This window comes from Tupaia chinensis, unplaced genomic scaffold, assembly GCF_000334495.1.
Source record: "Tupaia chinensis unplaced genomic scaffold, TupChi_1.0 Scaffold000492_1, whole genome shotgun sequence".
Classification (NCBI taxonomy): domain Eukaryota; kingdom Metazoa; phylum Chordata; class Mammalia; order Scandentia; family Tupaiidae; genus Tupaia; species Tupaia belangeri.
Genome location: NW_006160004.1, coordinates 2,188,906 through 2,193,730, shown reverse-complemented (window position 1 = coordinate 2,193,730; position 4,825 = coordinate 2,188,906). Strand labels below are relative to the sequence as shown.

Below are 4,825 nucleotides of genomic sequence, written 5' to 3'. Positions count from 1 at the left end.
TTTTTATCATCATAATCTTCTTTATATTACATTGGATTACATATAACTTTACATTGTATTACATTGTTTTTTCAAAAGGGAATGCCATGCATGTCAGTCAGTACAGAGACATTAATCTCCCCACTTCAACATTCCATATCTTTTCTGTTTTCCCCAATCATTATTTTTATTATTCTAATTATTTTTATAAAACAGTCAATTGCTATTTCTCGTTTTGCTTGTAAAAGTACTTTGCCCATCATGAAATACTTCTCAGACCAATCCAGTTGAGAATACTATACATGTCATCATCAACAGTTAATAACCCCTATCTGTTTCTCACTAACGTCCTGTCTCTCTATTGTTCACTTGCTATCTTTCTCTATCCTCTTCTCTTCACTTACCCCATTCCACACTGTCCTATTCTCATTAAGTACCTTCACTGTGTTTATGTCCTCCGAATTTTTGCTCTCTATTATAGAGTGCGGATAGTCGGTATATATTGAGTGGATACATACAATATCTTTCTTTCATAGCCTGGCTTACTTCACTCAGCAATAGATCCTCCATATCTGACCATTTTCTATCAAATTCCAGGGTCTTGTTATTTTTTATGGCTGAGTAGTATTCCATAGAGTATATATACCACACTTTTCCAATCCATTCATCAGTTTGTGGACATTTAGGTTGGTTCCATGTCTTGGCAATTGTGAATAATGCTGCAATAAACATGGATGTGCAAGCACTTTTCTGACTGAGCGTTCTCCTGTCTTTTGGGTAAATACCCAGAAGTGGGATTGCTGGATCAAATGGTAGTTCTATTTGTAGATCTTTGAGGAACCTCCATATTGTTCTCCACAGTGGTTGAACTAGTTTACATTCCCACCAACAGTGTAGGAGGGTTCCCTTTTCACCACATCCCCGCCAACACTTATCACTTTTTATATTCTTAATCTTTGCCATTCTGACAGGGGTTAGGTGGTATCTCATTGTGGTTTTTATCTGCATTTCCCTTATGATGAGGGATGTCGAGCATTTCCTCATATGCTTTTTGGCTGTTCGTATGTCTTCCTTAGAGAGACTTTTGTTCAGCTCACTTTCCCATCTTTTAATCGGGTTAATCATTTTTTTTCGCATAAGGCACTTGAGTTCCCTATGTATTCTCGTTATCAGTCCCTTGTCAGAGGCATATTTAACAAAAATATTTTCCCATTCTGAGGGTTGTCGGTTCACACTCGTTACTGTGTCCTTTGCTGTGCAGAAACTTCTTAGTCTAATATAGTCCCACTTGTCTATTTTAGGGATTATTGCCTGTGCTTTGGGAGTCTTATTTAAGAAGTCTTTGCCTACTCCAATGTCTCCCAGAGTTTCCCCAGCATTTTCCACAAGTAGTTGTATTGTCTGAGGTCTTAGGTTCAGATCTTTGATCCATTTTGAGTTGACTGTTGTTAATGGTGAAAGATGGGGGTTCAGTTTCATCTTTCTGCAGGTGGATACCCAGTTTTTCCAGCACCATTTACTAAAGAGGTTTTCCTTTTCCCAATGGATTGACTGATATCCTTTGTCAAAGATCAGTTGGCTATAAGCTTTGGGAGTTATTTCTGGGGTCTCTATTCTCTTCCATTGGTCCACATGTCTGTTTTTATGCCAATACCATGCTGTTTTGATGACCACAGCTTTATAGTATATCTTAGGATCAGGGAGTAAAAAATATGGAACGCTTCACGAATTTGCGTGTCATCCTTGCGCAGGGGCCATGCTAATCTTCTCTGTATCGTTCCAATTTTAGTATATGTGCTGCCGAAGCGAGCACTCTGAGGCATAATTTGTAAATATTTTCTCCCATTCTGAGGGTTGTCTCTTAAAAATATTTTTGTTCTGCTGTTGGCTGAATTTGTGATGTGGAACCTGTGGATGCAGAGGTCAGACTGCACAGTCTAATTCACCACAGAGTCAGGCCTGAAACAACTTCCTAGTATTTTCCATTATTCATCTGCATTTATTATGTAAGAAGTCATAGGCCTCAGTTCAAATTTATATTATGCATCATTTATACTAAATACCCACACTAACAGTAGTGATGTAGAAATAGCAAAATGGGAGTAGATCAAATGACCAGATTTGCTACCAACTGCCTGAGAGAGTATAGGCAAGTGATTTATCTTCTCTCTGTCTCTATTTAGGTTGCATGAAGGAAAAAAGGCATCAGAGAGCAGAGCAGAGTGTTATACTTTACAATCTTCTGGAAGAACAGCCTCCCTTACTGGAAAAGATTGAGCTCAGAAAATGCTTATTTAGCCTTGCAAAAAGAAAAACACTGGCATCCATCTCCAAATGTCAATGTGCAGGCTGTGAAAAAAGATACACAGTAGATTTCTGCTCTCTCTCTTTGAAGAAATAGTAAAGAACAGAGGGGACTTGACGTAAAGGAGAAAGAAGCAAAATCCAAACATGAGACTTGCATTTACTTGCTTTACCTATATACTCATAAAATGCTCTTCAACCAGGAACCACTCTCAGAGGTAACCATGGGATAGAGGTGATAGTAGTCAATCATTACCAAAGGTTAAATCCAAAGCATGTTAGAGATGGATGCCTAGAGCTGGGAAATCTGATTGGAATAGCAAGCAGGGTGCTGGATGAGCTGCTCCCTATGCCATGTAGCCCTTTAAGAGTTTCATTAGAGGAAGAAATAACAATCAACAAATAAAGGGGTTGTTTCCATAGTCCCCCCAAAAGAGAACAAGTATTACCTTAAAGAAGAGGATAAATGCCAGGCAATCATATTCAGACTATGACTTTCAAAAACTTTACCCCAACATGATTTCTTTGAACTTAATAGCCACAGTCCAAGGCAATAAAAGTTAGGATTCACAAATCTAATTGCCTCTTCATAGCAAAAAATCAATTTTTCTGCCTTAACAATTCAGGCAACAAAATATCAAATATATAGCATTATGGACTGAATTGTGTTCACCCATAAATTTATGATTTGAAGGTCTGATCCTCAGTACCCCAGAATATGACTGTATTTGGAGATAGGGTCTTTCAAGAGGTGATTAAAGTAAAACAGGGTCATATGGGAGATCCATAATCCAATGTGACTGGTGTTCTTACAAAGGGAGCAGATTAGGACACAGCAACTGCAGAGGGACAACCATGTGAGGACACAGGAAGAAGATAGCATCTGCAAGCCAAAGGGAGAAAGCAAAAGGAAGAAGCTTCAGCATGAACCTGAGCTAGATACTTTGATCTTGGACTTCCAGCCTCCAGAACTGTGAGAAAATAAATGTCTGTTGTTTAAGCTTCCCAGTATGAGGTACAGGATGTTATAACATCCCTAGCAGATTAGTATATGGATTGTTTGTATGTGCTAAATATGGTATAGAATACTGGAACATTTCTATGGCCACATTTCAAGTAATGCATTTAATTAAGTTCTATAGAAGCAAAAGAGGTTGTTAAACATGTGTCTCCTGAATTAACAGTCTTAAAAATATTTTTGTTCTGCTGTTGGCTGAATTTGTGATGTGGAACCTGTGGATGCAGAGGTCAGACTGCACAGTCTAATTCACCACAGAGTCAGGCCTGAAACAACTTCCTAGTATTTTCCATTATTCATCTGCATTTATTATGTAAGAAGTCATAGGCCTCAGTTCAAATTTATATTATGCATCATTTATACTAAATACCCACACTAACAGTAGTGATGTAGAAATAGCAAAATGGGAGTAGATCAAATGACCAGATTTGCTACCAACTGCCTGAGAGAGTATAGGCAAGTGATTTATCTTCTCTCTGTCTCTATTTAGGTTGCATGAAGGAAAAAAGGCATCAGAGAGCAGAGCAGAGTGTTATACTTTACAATCTTCTGGAAGAACAGCCTCCCTTACTGGAAAAGATTGAGCTCAGAAAATGCTTATTTAGCCTTGCAAAAAGAAAAACACTGGCATCCATCTCCAAATGTCAATGTGCAGGCTGTGAAAAAAGATACACAGTAGATTTCTGCTCTCTCTCTTTGAAGAAATAGTAAAGAACAGAGGGGACTTGACGTAAAGGAGAAAGAAGCAAAATCCAAACATGAGACTTGCATTTACTTGCTTTACCTATATACTCATAAAATGCTCTTCAACCAGGAACCACTCTCAGAGGTAACCATGGGATAGAGGTGATAGTAGTCAATCATTACCAAAGGTTAAATCCAAAGCATGTTAGAGATGGATGCCTAGAGCTGGGAAATCTGATTGGAATAGCAAGCAGGGTGCTGGATGAGCTGCTCCCTATGCCATGTAGCCCTTTAAGAGTTTCATTAGAGGAAGAAATAACAATCAACAAATAAAGGGGTTGTTTCCATAGTCCCCCCAAAAGAGAACAAGTATTACCTTAAAGAAGAGGATAAATGCCAGGCAATCATATTCAGACTATGACTTTCAAAAACTTTACCCCAACATGATTTCTTTGAACTTAATAGCCACAGTCCAAGGCAATAAAAGTTAGGATTCACAAATCTAATTGCCTCTTCATAGCAAAAAATCAATTTTTCTGCCTTAACAATTCAGGCAACAAAATATCAAATATATAGCATTATGGACTGAATTGTGTTCACCCATAAATTTATGATTTGAAGGTCTGATCCTCAGTACCCCAGAATATGACTGTATTTGGAGATAGGGTCTTTCAAGAGGTGATTAAAGTAAAACAGGGTCATATGGGAGATCCATAATCCAATGTGACTGGTGTTCTTACAAAGGGAGCAGATTAGGACACAGCAACTGCAGAGGGACAACCATGTGAGGACACAGGAAGAAGATAGCATCTGCAAGCCAAAGGGAGAAGCTTCAGCAGG

The 4,825-nt window shown here is 38.4% G+C and overlaps 1 non-coding gene across 1 annotated transcript; it reads right to left on the bottom strand.

Annotated features, from left to right (window-relative positions):
* Window positions 1-1,685: 1,685 nt before the first annotated feature.
* Window positions 1,686-1,792, bottom strand: LOC114009226 (U6 spliceosomal RNA). Its single transcript, XR_003550672.1, has one exon. It is a non-coding gene; the product is annotated as a U6 spliceosomal RNA (small nuclear RNA).
* Between the last annotated feature and the right edge of the window lie 3,033 nt (window positions 1,793-4,825).